At 32.2% G+C, this 16626-nt stretch overlaps 1 protein-coding gene across 1 annotated transcript in view; it reads left to right on the forward strand.

The window, feature by feature from the left end:
• Positions 1–4404: 4404 nt before the first annotated feature.
• LOC140437246 (putative inorganic phosphate cotransporter) overlaps positions 4405–16626 on the forward strand; it is a 99658-nt gene continuing 87436 nt past the window's right edge. Inside the window, exon 1 of the mRNA XM_072526652.1 lies at positions 4405–4559. The gene's annotated coding sequence lies outside the window, so the exon portion shown is untranslated. The remainder of the gene's footprint in view (positions 4560–16626) is intronic.

A 16626-nucleotide genomic window follows, 5' to 3' on the forward strand; every position in this document is an offset into this window, starting at 1 on the left:
CTTATCTGCTTTACATATACTTTTGCAAGCACATCTGATAGCCTTGCCCAACCGACAAAGACTTTTTTAACATAATCGCGTAATGAAGTGGTTTTGGAATTATGTCTAGAGAAATAAATGATACTTGATTTCTGCTATACAACTCTGGCAGTCGCCCTTCTTTAGTTCACAATTTCACATTTTGAACACTTATAACAGCCAAAACATTTTTAGAATCAGTTCATGCTGTCAACATCTGGCACCCTTAATTTTACCGTATCACCGACATTACCAGAGGTAAATTTCAAGTTTGATGTTTTAAGCATTTTCTTCGCTTGCTTTTTAAGTTCTTCTTAAGCTGTTCTTCTAGAATCACATTGCAATGGTTGCTCAGGTTGTTCCCCCTCTTATTCTATTAGGAGCACATTTGGTCTATCCACTTCTGCTTCTTCGCGTTCTTCAGAATCAGGACCTGACTGGGTTTTTTACTTGCTTCACCAACGTTTCCAAATCGCCTTCAGTCGAAATATTTTCTAGAGCATCTTCTGGCAGTGATAAAGTGTTCAAACCAATTTTGACAGGAACTTCAATATTCATACACGGACTGCACTTAATTCTACAATGGTACTTAAGCTCGGTTCTTGGCGAATTTTACAAATCGAAGACCCTGTGACTACTTGTTTGTTTGGTTGCTTATCAACCAGGAACTCAACATATTTTCGATGTTTTGATTTGCAAGTTCAACAGATCATTGTGACTGACTGTATCTTGGCTTACCATGTACTATCTTCAAATCTTTTCACATGGAGCACAGTTCTTTTATAATTCTGTTGGAAAATTCTTGTCCATTGTCGCTTTGAAGAATGCTAGAAGCTACAAAGCCACAAAATATGTCAAGAAAAGCTAATGTAACTTCCTCTGCACGTTTAGTTTTCAGCGGCCGTAAGTGTACAAATTTTGTTAAGTGATCTTGGTAGACAAAAATGAATATAAATTCATTATCTGCTTGGACTTCCATATCTATCAAATCTATTTGACATTTACTATCCATTTCTTTTGATAGTATGTTTCACTACTAAATCTTTTTTGCGAACTTTAAATTTTTTCTGGCAAGTTTCACACAGATCCAGTAGTTTATATATTATTTATCTTTAATTGATCTTGTTTAACTGATTCACCACAGCAGTAGTAACATTACCACTTTGTATTTCAATATTGTTCTGAAGCTATTTTCTTGTGGCATCGTATAGCAATTACTGTTTTAATGGGAGTAAGCCACAATTAAAGTTTAAAATAAGTTTATTGATGTTTCAATTTCCACTTCGGAAATCGTTCCCAAAATTTTGTTTTTTTACTTGGTGAAAAAATCTTCTAATAAGTTAATTTTGTCTGACTCTTTATGGACAATTCAGACATATATTATAAATTTTAAAGTAGACGACTTTAAAATGATATTGCCAATATTGCTGAGTTGAGTTCCTGGGGCGACTTTATTGTAATATAATTCATTCGATTACAGGAAATCAACTTTAATTTGAGAATATCCGTCAGAAAAAATTATAGCATGTGATTCGTCTTTAAAAAGTTTACTGTTAGTGATTCTATAGTAAATCATGAGGAAAAAACCAGGAAAAAAACCTCGTAATACTATCCCGACATGGTAAGTATTTGTAACTATTCTAACATTTCATGGCCTTGTTGATGTTTCACCCAAATATAACTGATCGCATTCAGAAGGTATTTTATAAATACAATCCTTTGTTCTTTCTTCTTCATTGTTAGGTTTAATTTTAGATAAAATAGATCTCAATGTGTTTGTTGTTTTGAATGTTGTTGAAATGTTGAATTTAGTTCCTATCTTTTCAGTTTTTCTGAAGTATTTCAATAAGTCTGTAAAACGTAATTATGTATGTAATTATATATAATTTTTTTGCTCTTCACTAATATGTTATCATAATGCATCACATTTTTGTGGTATCAACAGCGGTGGTTATATCAATTATAATTGAGTACTTACTGCTATCTAGATCTGATATTAAATCGTTCAATAAGTATGGAGATATTACATTGACACCTAAAGCGCTACATTTTATTCTATGCAATTTTCCATCATTTAACATTTGGGAAGAACGTTTTAAATTGTTTACCAAACTTCCTAAATGGTCCATGGTGGATAATTAATGTTCACAAATGGAAGCTGCTATTTTTAATTTGAGTATCTTTCTGATTGTGTTGATACTCTTGCTTCCTGATATTTATTTGATTTCATGTGCAATAATAGGTCATTTTATGGGCAGCCAAACCAGTGTTGCACATTTTGCAGAAGGCCTTGGTAACATCTCCTGAACGCTCCGCAGAAATCCAACCTAGTAAAAAACGTCTAGGGTTAAACCACTAAATTTCTTCATATTGAATAGTTAATAATTCTTAATAAATTCAATATCAAGGTTTTTACAAAATTGATGCGTAATCATTAGTTAAGCTAGTAGACAGAAGTAATTTTTTTATAGAATTAGTAAACGATATTTAATAAAATTAATATTAATAACTTTTATCGTTTGAAACACTGTAGACATACATGCATTATTAAGGTCTCAGCTACCTACCTTTTAGCTCTGGATCAGATTCACAAACCGGTCTATATTTTCGGGGAAGAGATCCTGAAGAAATTTCACTAACCCATCATGATCTAGTGTTACTTTTATGTAATGCTTGCAGAGGTACTTAGTCGGCTTTATACGAAGTTTCAGTTTGGTTACAATCACATAGATGGCTGTGTAAGGCATAACAAACATGAGGAAGTCTTCTGTGCAAAGCAACACTGATAGTTGTTTTAGTTAGTGAGTTACTGCAGTCTGAACTAAATATAATTTAGCAAGTATCATGGAGCATAACGATAGTTTCGAGTAAGTGCTACAAAAACCTTATTTTTAGAGTAAAACGCATGACTTTTTACAAGAATACTGTTAAATAGTGTTGTTTTTTGGTGCCTGTGAAAATACTTAGTTACTTTGTGTATGTTTGATAAAAACAGCTTTGAATTTTAGATTTACATATATGTAACACTAGGCTCTCTGGAGTACGTGTCGTTTTCGACCTTGAAAAAAGTATTAATACTCTTTATTTCTTTCTAGACAAGGGTTAACTCTACAAGAAACAATATAATTAGCAGATATAGATGATGCCGGTGAAATATTCATTGAGCCTCCAGATGCCAGTGAATTAGCGGTAGCGGATGAGGATTCTGGAAATGAGGATGAGGAAGACACTTTAGACAATCTAAGTGGCCGTCAACTTCTATCTAAAGTGATAATTAGATTTAAAAAATATACAGATGGTGATAACGAACCTCCTTTAGATGATGCATCTGAACAAAATACAGACGGAAAATGAAAATCCCGAAAAAAAGAAAGAGAGGGTCGATATCCAAAAAAAAAAATTAAGCTTAACCCGTTACATGCACGACCTTTACCTGTGCAAAGTTATAAAAAAGATATCGAAGATCCTGTTGATCTGTTCGAAAAAATGTTAAGTGATAATATTATCCAGATGTTAGTAGTAGACACAAGAAGATATGCCATTTTTAAAAACTGTCCATATCCTCAAACTACGTTTAAAGTAATTTATGCCATTCATTGCCATTCCCATCATGAGTGGATACGACTGCAAACCTAGCAAGCTACATTTTTGGAACAGCCAGTCTGACATGCGAATTGAAGTTTATAATGTCATAAGACGGGAAAGACTCGATCAGATAATGCGGTTTATACAGTGCGCAGATAACTCCAAAGTAGATGTTAATGGCAAATTCTTTAAATTTCAAAATGTTGGAGCAAATAGCACATAAAGAATATAATCATCATTTCTACGTGGATAATCTTTTCACTAATATAAACGAATTTAACTTTTTCAAATTAAAAGGATATAATATTACGGGAACCTTTAGGGACGACAGAATTCCTAAGACTTGTCTACTACCCAGAAAAAAAAATTTAAAAATTTGGAGCGTGGTAGATTCGCTTCATGTATCGACAGCGATCATATTTTTTTTCATAGTGGGTAGACAATAACGTTGTAGCTGCTGCATCTTAATATAAGGTAAAGAAACATTTGGAACTTTACTTTGATATGAGTCAGTCACCACTTTTCTGTCTTCATATTTTTTTACCATTTTTTGTATGTATTCGCTCTTTTTGGCATTACTTTCAAAACAAATTAATATAATCATTATATTACATATTTTGCTAATAAAACAATATTCACCACTATTTAATAGCGTATTTGCGCATTTTTAAAAAATATAAGGGGACTAATACTTGAAGTTATAACAATAAATATATAAATGAAATTACGAAAATCATAAGCCGAATTTTCCCGGGCTATGCGTCCACACCGCTCCCCACCTCATTAACATAGAACCCATCATGCCGTAGACATGTGACGATTTCAACCAACAGTTGGTACTGGAATTGTAACCATTTCACTTGAAAGGTGCCAAATTTCGAGACCGGCCATATCTCGAAAACATCCCATACATTTGTAAATTTGTATTTGCCACCATGCATTTCGTTATGTACCAGGTAAGTGACGATATTTTCATTATCTATTTATTAAATATTTTGTTAGAAAACACGTGCTTGAATTTTAGAATCATATAAATAGCCGATAAACAGTGTTGCCACGTGTTATCACTCAGACATTTTGGTTTTTATCTAAAATAATAGTATTTTATGAGTGTGTATTTCAAACACAGCAATATTTTATTATATACTATAGTTTTTGTATTGTCATAGACATTGTCTAATAGTTTAATTGACAAAGTTATGTTATATGCGCTTCCCGCGCTTTTTGACCACCATATTTTTATGAATGCAATTGTGGAATACCCTGATAAACACAGCACACGACACTTCTGTTTGCTTCAGCAGACTTTTACATGAAATTCATCAAACTTGCTTTCATTTAAATTATGAATCGTAATTCGTAATGTACTTAGCTTGATATTTGGTTAATAGCTGCAAAGCCTAGGGTAGTTCATCATAATTAAACATTCTTAAAACATTGTTACGTTAAATGCCGCGCAATAAGTTAATTACATACAATAATTTACAGTGCATGTTCTAATGTATTATACATTTTTATTTTATGAAAAAAAAATAGGTTTTTTTGTTTTGAGTTCGCTTGCAAAAGTTTGAAAATTAGCGCATTAAACTTTGCAAATACACATTTCTTCTCACATTTTTAAATTTAAACTAATCATAATAATCTTGATATAGATATTTTATATAGAATTTTTATATAGATATATTTTACTTTGTTGTATTGTTAAACATGATTTGTCTAGTTGTCCCTTACTTTTATGTCTTGCATTATACTTGCAGCATTTATCATTTTTTTGCAATTACTATTCAACTATTTGGTTGTTTCAACTGTCTTGTTTACTTTTTCTTTCCTGACACTACAGTTTAGGCATCTTACTCTTTATTCATTTTATTTTGATTATATTTATCAACTTATTTCATTAATTTTTTGGTTCTAATAATATAGATCTTTACTACCCTACAAAAAAAGATTCTTACGATAAGCACCACATAATTATGTTGTTTTCCGTAGTATTTAACCAAAGAATATGCGTCTATATTCTTTGATTTAACTAATTTATGAATTGAGTTTGAATTTTTTGTTTCACATAGGTGTATTTTGATTTTCTTGCTATTTGATTTTTCATTGTAGGTACTACGTAATCCTCCTTATCCATCTCTTCAGACCATATCCTTATGTAACACAGGGTGTTATGTGTTATTAAATCGTAATGTAATACAGGGTGTTTATTTTTCATTCTTAACTGCGTCGAAAATGTTTGTGTAAATATATGGCGCTATATATTGATTGACTAATATCATATAATAGAAGTACTAGCCACCAAAGAATACAGACGCAATACTAATAAGGAAAACCTTATTTATTTTCCTAAAATGTAGAATAAATTATACGCGAATTTCGCTTAGAAAAAACGTTATCATAATGCGTTTAGCGCTCAATATTAAAAGATTGTATATAGAAAGTACTTTCCAAGTTTTGATTATAAGAATTGAAGAATATGTTTTCTTTTTTTTAATCTGGGGTTATCTTTACATTGAACTTTGAATATGGAGATATTTCTGTTTCTAGGAGAACGTAGTGATTGATTTAATGAATGGCTTTACCTTGTTTATTTGATAAAGTGGCACAATTTTGCAAACGAGGGGTTGTCCATGTGGTATTTATGGTAAATCGGTTGTTAATGTCATGGACAGAACTAATGTACTTCACTAAACTTCTTTTGCTTCTATCTTTAAGAATTTCGTGGCCTTTATTTTACTTCTTATTTCTTTATTGATTATTCTGTCCAATCTATTTCGGAGACATTGTCTGGCTCGGAGGTATTTTGCACTTGTAATTCTGGTATAACCCATGTTATAATGCAAACAATACACTTGTTTTGGCAATGCTACGTGGTTCTAAATTAAAAATTCAACACAATATGTGCTCTAGTGCTTTCTATTATGCGTATTTTAAAATACGCATTTTGTATTTACAGTGGCACCAAAATATTTACCACATTATTTCTAACCTCATTTAAATCAGATCGAAGGAGTTTTTTGTTACTCCTTTTTAGCGATACCCATCCATTCACCTTTATATTTACGTTTTAGGGCTTCTCTGTCATAGATACTAAAGAGATTTTTATGTCTTTGGTATCTATGAAATAATCTTTTCAAAATCTAATCATGTCATGTTTATCCGAAAACTGCTGTCAAATAAAAAAGATATCCACGCATTTTCCTCCTTGTATAAAGCAGCTCTGATCTGTCTATTATGTTACTAACTTTCTCTAATCAACTTAAGCACATTATCATACATTTTGTTTATTCGATTTTCCTCTTGAACGAATTATGTCATGTCCATTCTGAAAATACCGGTTGAGTGATCAAAATCACAATAGGTTAAGAGTCAGTTGCAACAACAACTAAACTTTACATTTATCGAATTAAATTGAAACTTTTTGATACATGTTCAGTAGATAACTAACAATTTATCATATTTGAGTATTTATTATGTGTAAACTTCATGCTAACCGTAAGTGAAAAAAGAGTAATTGAATTGGTTTAATTAATAAACAGTAAATGTTTCAAAACATCCTCGAACTATGAGATAATACTTGTTGAATTAGTTATATTGATAAAAATTAATAAATTAAAAACTTTCAAGTTAGATATTGCTCCTGTTTTGCTATACCGGATTAGATTCGTTAAACACTTTCCTTCAGATCTTTTTTTATAATCTTAAAGGTCTTGACAATCGTATCCTTTTCCAAATCTCTCTCCCACCACTTCCTGGGACTTGACAAAAATTTTGATAGATTAGAAAGATCTGCTTCATCTACACACACATTCATGAAGCATTTTAATTTCTACTACCTTCATTTTTTGTTCCTTTCAGCTTTCTTAAAACTCGTTCCATTATCTTTTGTTCTCAGTTGTATAACCTGTTTGGTTAAAGCACTGTCTATTCTTGGTACATCATGACAGCATATATTAACGGGTTAACCTGTAACTTATACACCGAAAGTCCTCTGATATTCCGAACTCTCTGGATTTTCTAGATAGTTTGTTGTTTTGAAGTCTCTCAACAAAACTTCGGACGATTTATTTAATCTTATACTTATTAAAAATGAGATTCAATATTTTGGCGACCGTCCATGGCCTGTTATATCGCGATAAGTATTTACATCGATGTGAGCAGTAGTTTTTCTATTGGTATCCGTATCACTAAAAACAATACGGTAGTGGCGATCCTGATAGAAATTACGAACATCTCGATATTCAACAGTAATTTTTTAAAATTGCCGAACTCAATCATTTCTCTGGATGTTCCAATCATTAACGCATATACCTACGTCATATCTGAACTGCTCAATTCTTGCACCAACGTTCTCTTTGTTCAGAAGTAATGAAACGCAAAGATGCCATCAAGATACCAACAATTTACCCAGGTCTAGGTGGTGAAGTTCAAACCTTCACGATTTTCTCTACTTAAGGTCAGTTTTTTTAATATCCGTTGGTTTTTGATTAATTTTTAATTTTGCGTCAATCTTCATCGGTAATCAATCTCCATGGTCTTTTAATTTTCTTATAGTCCGTTGGAAAATTATCTGTAGCACAGTTTTTATGTCACAGCCTATTTGCATTTTTTATTGTACTGTATTCGAAGTTTTTCAGGGTGTTCATATTATTTTTATAAACTCTTGTACAAAACTGCGTGCGCCAAGAAAATATAGATATTTTAAATTTCTGCTTTGAAAAGCCTGTATAAAATCCGTTGTAATCTTCTGGTATAAAAACTGTGCTACCCTGCAGTTCCAAATCGAGAATAACTGTTCTTTTTTCATAGTGTACAACACTATGAAATCAAAAGCGACAGATACACACGCACAACAAAGTAAATCCCAGCTCCAGGGGACATGGCATTCCCAGAGTAAGGTGTTCTCATGTCCGAAGATCAAAGAGATCACGCCTCGTAGAGACAGTAACTCCCTGACTAACAAGCCACCTCCACCTCCTTCCCAATTGCAATCATAACGTTGGGGAGGCTTTACTTGTGTTTGATTTTGTATGCCCTGTACTTTCGTAGGGATTGTGTTATAGTTGTGTTATACACCTTTCTCACTGGTTTACCTTTTCTTTTGTAAATCTTTTAGAGTTTCCTCGTCTCCATTCGTCGTTTTTGGCCTTGGTTACTTGTTCTCTGGACTGGGATTAAACCCTCAGCAAAATTAACGTACCTACCCTACTCTACTATTTAAAGATAGACATATGTCTTTAGTTCTACTTTTCCTTTTCAATCTTTTTAGACTTTGGTAGAAATAAATTTTGAACATTTTAGGGGTGACATCTTTATCTAATAACTTTATTAGTTTTACAACCACTGAAAACTTTGTATATGCAACGTTCTATTTTCTTATATTTTTTATAAAAATCCTTTTTTATTCTTTTATTGTTTTTTATTATATTTTTATTCTAATTTATTCATCATCACCATCAATTGTATTAACTATAGCCCCAGTTAAGCATTGGATTTTCCTATAAGAGTGTATTTTGACAGTTATTGCCCATTTTTCATATTTCCATATTTCACCTTAGTCCTGGCATGCCATTTACTCCTGTTTTCTATAGATAGTGATAATAGGGTTCGTATAGAAAGGTAGTTTTCATTCGCTCTTTACAACAGGTTTCCTATCTTTTTAGCGTCTTTATAGATTCTTAATATCCTTCATTAGATGGGCAGATGATTTGTATCTGTTTATTTATTGTTTGATTTTTTAGCTCTGGAATATAGATATATCATTTTCGTTATCGAATCTCAGCCGTTCGGAATCAATGTCATTACTATGTTTGTCTTTTTCTCAATTTACTCTCATACCGAGAACTATTATATTCTACAATAATTGGATTATCTAAATCTATAATCTTGAATTAGTAAGTAGATATTCCTAAATTTTAAATTTTTCGTCAAATACGATCAAACTTTTACAATACTGGATCATCAGAATTTAATAAACACAACATATTATTTTCTCTTATGAGAATTAACTTTTCAACCAACAGATGGCGATATAGAGTTATGGAATATTCAGACCAACAGTCACGTCACAATCAGACACAGTACAGTGAAGATTGCTTTTGTGGTTTTCCCATGAGGTAATTCCCACTCATGAGGTTATTCCCACTCATGGGCACGGTACCATCCATCGAGCAAAAAGACAGAAGAGGAAATGTAAAGGTAGTGGGGGCAAAAATATTGTTAGACGGGAAGTGCTATTTTGAGAGGCCACATTAAACAAGGAAAGAGAGTCACTTTTCTTGTTTAAGAAATCAAATTTAGTTGGGTTATGTTACTGTTTGCCCCAACTGTCACATGAAAGCTTATTTATATTGAAGTTTTTTTAACAATTGTGTCACATTTTAGACTATTATCATTATTATTTAATTAAAACTTTCTCGTCTAAGACTCATTCTGAAAAATATTTTATAGCTACTTTAATTTTGGCGCCTTTGTATTCCCTGATATGTCCTCCATGGAGGACATATATACATAATATGGATATTAAGAGGCCACTTTTATGAATTTTGGTCTCCTTTTCATAACGATTAGATTCCCTTTTGTCCCCCTTTTGTCTTTTTGCTCGATGGTACCATCACAGTCACGGTACAGTCAAGATTACTATCCGTCCGGTCGCTCAGCCAGCGATCAAGATAGTTAAAACTGTTTTCAGTTGTATCATATTTTCGTCACTTGTTTCACTGATTCTCAGCGAAAATTAAAAGCATGGTAGGAAATATTCAACCAAGTATATTGTTGATAGTGATAGTTTAAAATAAGCAAGTTTATGCAATAATGGACATCACTTATAAAATGAATTAAACCACTATAACAATGCATAGGATGGCTTCGTAAAATTTTTAGTATGAACATGGACGGATTGTGCACATGATTAAAGAAGATCGAAATGTGATTTACTGACTGATTAAGATTTTCTTGACATATCATATCCTGCAATACAATCGATTTTTGTCGAGTTATAATCGAGCGATTCCAAGAACATAATGCTTATTTCCTCGGTTGTACCTACTGGATAGGCAACTGTTACTTTAGACTTTAGAGTATCGAAAAATTGTTAATGAATGGTTTCCAACAATTTGTTTGCCAACGGTCTTAGATGAAATAGTAGTAGCGCACCTAGAATTTGCCTCTGGGGGGGGGGGGGGGTGGGTTGATCGTATAATTACCTTTACTTGTTACCCCCTGTCAACAAATATTGCGTGGATAGCGATTCTCATCATTATAAGAAGCTGTTGTAGACTTTCAAAAGCATGTTTCTATCAGCTTGAGAGAGGAGAAAATATTTCCAGAATTAGTTTAAGCGTATATAAAAATGTATAGATATATAAGACTTTTGCAAATATTTCGAAAAGCCGAAAAAAACAAATCACTTTTTGTCGAACTTGTCCATTTCTTTTCCAGTTTTTGTATAAACCTAATCTTAATTGCTGCTCAGGTAGACATATTGAGCACCATTTGTTATCTACAAATAGGAATAATACAAACTCACATATTTTTGCATCTTATAATATTGTGAAATCCGCGGTATAATTTTTTTTGATTTATTTATACTTTTGTGACATTTCCTACATTTGGCAACTATGTTCTTGAGTGATACGGCGACAATGTGCTATTTTTAGTCTTGGCTAATGAATTTGTTTGCTGTTAATTCTGAATATGTAGTTTTTTGCACGTGGTTGTATGTTAACCCAAATCCACTAGCCGGTGTAATTTTTTTATTGCTTATTATCTTAATTAAAGACGAAAAATTCGGATTGCTTGGAATGTGCAGAGTTCAACTTGAGAATAGGTACAAAGTCCAGTTGTTATTTTATGCCAATTGTAAAATAAAAAGAAAACAATAACCATTACCAAATATGTTTTTATGAGTTATTATTTACGATTCTTGAAGCTTTAGATATTACTATCAATTACACAAACTGATTGTTAGGTTTCCTTTGGATCAATATATTTTTTGAAATTTATTGACGACGTTTCAAGATAATCCTTCCTATTTATTTGGATAGTTATTAATCTCATCAGCAGGATTTCAAACATCATACATTATTTACAAATAAGTACAGCTGTTTTTATGTTTAACAGAATTCTACGATTTCTAGAACAAAAATATTTCTGCATTCAAAATTTTTTTTACCAGAATAAAAAATATCATGTTTTACCAGAACAAAAAATAACTTTGAACGTTACAGTCACTCGTTAACTTAATAAAAATAAAAATTAAAAAAATAAAACGGCTCGTGGCACTTGGGAAGTGCCGACGGAAGCCAATTCTTCTTATAGCGCGTTATTACTATCTGGGTTAATGTACGTCTGCTTATTATTGAATTGTTAATATTTTTTTAGTAACACCACACATTTAAGTTCTTTAAAATTCATCAATTAATAGAATGAATTAGCAATAAATCAACCGTATCGCTTCAAGGACAAAATATGATTGAAATGTCAGATGTTGGTATTTCAGATTCCTTTCCTAGGTGGCGTAGTTATATATTTAAATTATAAAAAGCTGAGAAACTAACTGAAAGTTACATTGTCTATATACAATGTTTAAAATTAGTTAAAATTATTTTAAATTCAGTTACAATTAACAGCCATCTGTTTGCTTTGGCAGTATAATTTTTGGTAATCACTTTTTTTTTGCAAATTTATGAGGATCACTCTGTAAAGGTGCGATCTGACAGAACGTGGAGCAGCGTTCTTCATCGGCGAAGAGAAATAGAAAATACATAATTGAAAAAGACAAAATATAAAAGCTTGATCCAACCCAACGTGGAATACCGTCTATACCCTTAATATTTGTCAATTTATGGCCAGCACAACCAGTCCCACCGTTTGTCGGTAAATTGACACGGTTCAAAGGAGGGTAGAAGCTGATATATAGCAGGTACTTACTCCATCAAACCTTCTGACGTCACTAGGGACAGGTATAGTCAATGTCCTGCTAATTTTACTATAGAGTCTAACGAAGTTGTGTTGCAATTGTATTTTATAAATATAATAAAATGCAATTGTATTGTATAAATTACCCAACTTAATAAAATTTTTACCGGTAACACTGGTTGACAAATATAACCTTAACACTCAATATCAAGGGGGCACGCTCCATTGGGGTAGTTATAAAAAAAGAAAATATTAATTTCACACTGACATAGGGTGCCAACCGTGTTCTCTTTTCTTTTTGTTAATATCGATTTTCTGTTTCTCTTTGCCGCAGTGAAGATGTAAGATGCCGGCTTAAGAGATCATTCTCTTTTTGAATGTATATAATGAGGGTACTGTGCTGTCATCCACTAAGGTCTAGACGAGCATATTGCCATTACAATTTTATCTACTAATTTTTCAATTGTATTTAGTCCATCGGGTTGGTGATAGACCTAGGTTTTCCTCCAGTTTTCCTTGTATCACTAGTTCCTCCATACTAGTATTGGCACGTATAAGAATCCGAAGAATGTTAATATTTTAAAAATACGGAATTATGCGGAAAATAGATAAAGTGAAGAGGGTATACTGATAAAATAGACTTTAAACAATTAACCTAAATTTATTTTTTTGCTGTGTGGATTTAAGATAGGTTTCAGAACTCCGTGTTTCTGATAATTGTTGACTGTGAAAAAACCGTGAGTTATAGTGTAAACTATTTTTCTTTGTTAACTTATTTGTGAATAAAGCGATTTCTATTCTATTTCATTTGTTAGCATAATGATTAATTACGACATCGTTTGTTCATTTAATTATCAGTATTCTGTAACCCATACTGTATTCCTAATTTTGTATTTGTTAGGACAAAAGTTTTTTTTTTGTTCATAGATGAATTTGTACTATTTTTGTACTATATGCTGTGATGCTTTCTCTTGTGTATTATCTATAAAAATATCTCTTGTGATTTACCATTCTACATTTCATCTAAATTTGAGCAAAAAAGTGATGTGCTTTGATATCTCATTGTATTGAGTTTAACTTTACCCTAGTTAACGTTGTGGCAAGTAAAAATTGTAAATGTATTTTTAACTCATTTTAAAGAAAAATTTAAAATTACTGACTCAATATCACGCTCTCAAAAGACGTCCACACGCTTTTAAAGTACATTCACCTTAATCATTTTAATATCGGCTTTAATTTCGAGCAACTATTCACCGTCAATGAGATTGTTGCGGAATGACGTCACCGTTCTTGATAAGCACGTTATCAACACGCGTTTCGTAAAACTTCACCTACTTTAACTATTTAATTTCCTTTTTATATTGATGTAATACAAAATTTTAGCAATTGTTTTTAAAAACACTTTTGGGAATATGTTGTTTTTCACAATTTATTTGGAAATCTTGAAAATATGTAGTTTCTTCCAAAATAATTAACTAAAAATTTTTTCTTTCATCCTTAGTTTTCATTCATTCATCATTCTAATGCGAATTTTCTTCAAAATCTTGTAAACAGACGAGACGCTTTTTAAAATCCGCCTAATGAAAACTTGATGGATATACATTAGATGTAACAGCTTCACAAATCAGATGGACAGGCACCGGAATATCGAAAGTATACATACATTTTTCTACAACTGCGTATGCACACCTTGAAAACTGGCTTTGTGATAAGAAACTTCTATGCGATAAACCTCATAAAAAGTTTAATTAGGGAGTTCTACGACGAGATAAAAACCATATAGCATCCAGTACTCATTGACATTAAAATTATCTGTGAAGACCTTATCGCAACGGTTGGTAAAAACAGCATTCATCAACCTACTACAGTCTCAACTAAAAAAGTTTTAGTTATACAGAAAAAACAGGCAACTTAATTATTTAAAGAAGTTTCAACGTGAAGTAAATGAACTAAATAAGAATGAAATAATACAGGATCAGACAAGAGAGAAAGAAGCCCTCATGCTGGACGAGATGTCATCAGCAGCTATTAAACTAAAAAACAAAAAGTCACCGCCTAGACTGCATCGTTTCAGAACTAATTAAAAAAGGTGGATCTTTTTCTTCTTTATGTGTCGTGTTCTACCGAAGGGGGACGACCATTAGACGATAGTTTTCTCTGTTTCGTATCGCATGTATACATTTTTGCAGCTTCTGGTATTAGGAACGATTCCATTAAGTTTCATATCTAGGATTTTTCTTTCTTTACAAACCTCTTCTACCTTCAATCTTGCATTCGGCCATTAAATATAGCAGACTATACTTATCATTACGGAACACATGGCCCAGATATGGCTTTCTTCCTTTTAACAGTTATTTTATGTAATAACGACATGTTATTTTACGTAATAAAGTGTACATTTTTCAACAAAAGTCAATATCAAAATGGTATAGTAATTTATTTCTTTAACAAAAAATAATAAAACAATCCAAGAAAATAAAATATAAATACAAAAATATTATTCTGATGAAACACAAAAATGAAACAAAAAACACTTGAAAATATTAAAAAACGAAAGAATAACGATTATGAACACTCCATTTACAAACTTTTGTGATCTTTTACTAAGCAACCTGTAGTACATAAACCAGGTGTATCTGGACAAGCCTTACAATGATATAAGGACTATCTTCTAATTTTGTTTTTATGGCACATCTTAAAACGTTTTCTTACTACTCTTTCAGCTGCGTTTTTTGCAATTATTTTGATTGGAAACTGTTCATGTTGTTTTTTATTAGCTGTACTTCGAGGCGTTCCTGATTCTGGAACAATGCTTTTATTACTTGCAGTCTTCTTCTTCTTAACGTGCATTATTAAGTCCCCTTGACGTTGGCGATTAACGTCGCGAAACTGTCTCTGTCTTGAGCTATTCTAAAGAGTTGCTCAGCTTTCCTCATTCCTGTCCACTCCCTGATATTCTTTAACCAAGAGGCCTGCTTTCTACCAATTCCTCTGCGTCCTTCGATTTTACCCATCATAATAAGTTGAAGAATATTATATCGGTCTCCCCTTACTACGTGTCCAAAATAGGCCATCTTTCTACATTTGATGTTATCAAGCAGCTCGCGAGCAGCATTTGCTCTCTCAAGGACTGCCACATTTGTCAGCATAGCCGTCCATGGAATTTTTAGTATACGTCTGTGCAGCCACATTTCAAAGGCCTCCAGACGATTAATGGTGGATATTTTTAATGTCCATGCTTCGACACTGTATAAGAGGACTGACCAAATGTAGCATTTAACCATGCGCTTTCGAAGTTGAAGTTGCAAGTTATCATTACAGAAGAATGACTTCATTTTTAAAAATGTCGTGCGGGCTATCTCGATTCTACGTTTTATCTCTTGATCTGGATCTAGTTGTTCAGTAATATGGCAACCAAGATAATTAAAACTGGACAGTTTTTGAATTATATGACCATCAACATATAATCGTGCATCTTGATGTGCTAAACGGCTAAACACCATGTGTTTTGTTTTTGAACAGTTTATGTTTAGGCCAAACTCTCTTCCCACTGTATCAATGGCATTTAAAAGACATTGTAATCCATTCATGTCATCACTTAAAATAACTGTATCGTCTGCATATCTGATTGTATTTACCAGAATTCCATTAACTTTCACGCCCCATTCCAAATTATGTAGCGCTTCTTTAAATATTCTATCTGAATATAAATTAAATAACAGTGGGGATAGTATACAACCCTGTCTGACACCTCTTTGTATTTTACATATTTCTGTTGATTTTCCGTTTATGCGAGCTTTCTATGAATCGTATGTCTTGACTATCAACTCCTTTATCTTTTAATATTGTAATTAATTAATTTGTGATGCTGTACTCGATCAAAGACTTGCAGTCTATATTCATAAAAGCGCATTTTTCCTCAGAATATTTGTTATATAGGTGACAAGAATCTAGTAAAGCAATTTGCAACAACTGTATTGCTAACTTTTTGTACCATATAATGGTTTTATGTGTGGTTGGATAGTAGGCCATTATTTGGTCTTGGAGATCAATCCCACTCATACTCTTATTATATTCAAGAATTGCTAGAGGCAATCCGTTACG

The sequence above is a fragment of the Diabrotica undecimpunctata genome, chromosome 3, assembly GCF_040954645.1.
Source record: "Diabrotica undecimpunctata isolate CICGRU chromosome 3, icDiaUnde3, whole genome shotgun sequence".
Taxonomy (NCBI): Eukaryota; Metazoa; Arthropoda; class Insecta; order Coleoptera; family Chrysomelidae; genus Diabrotica; species Diabrotica undecimpunctata.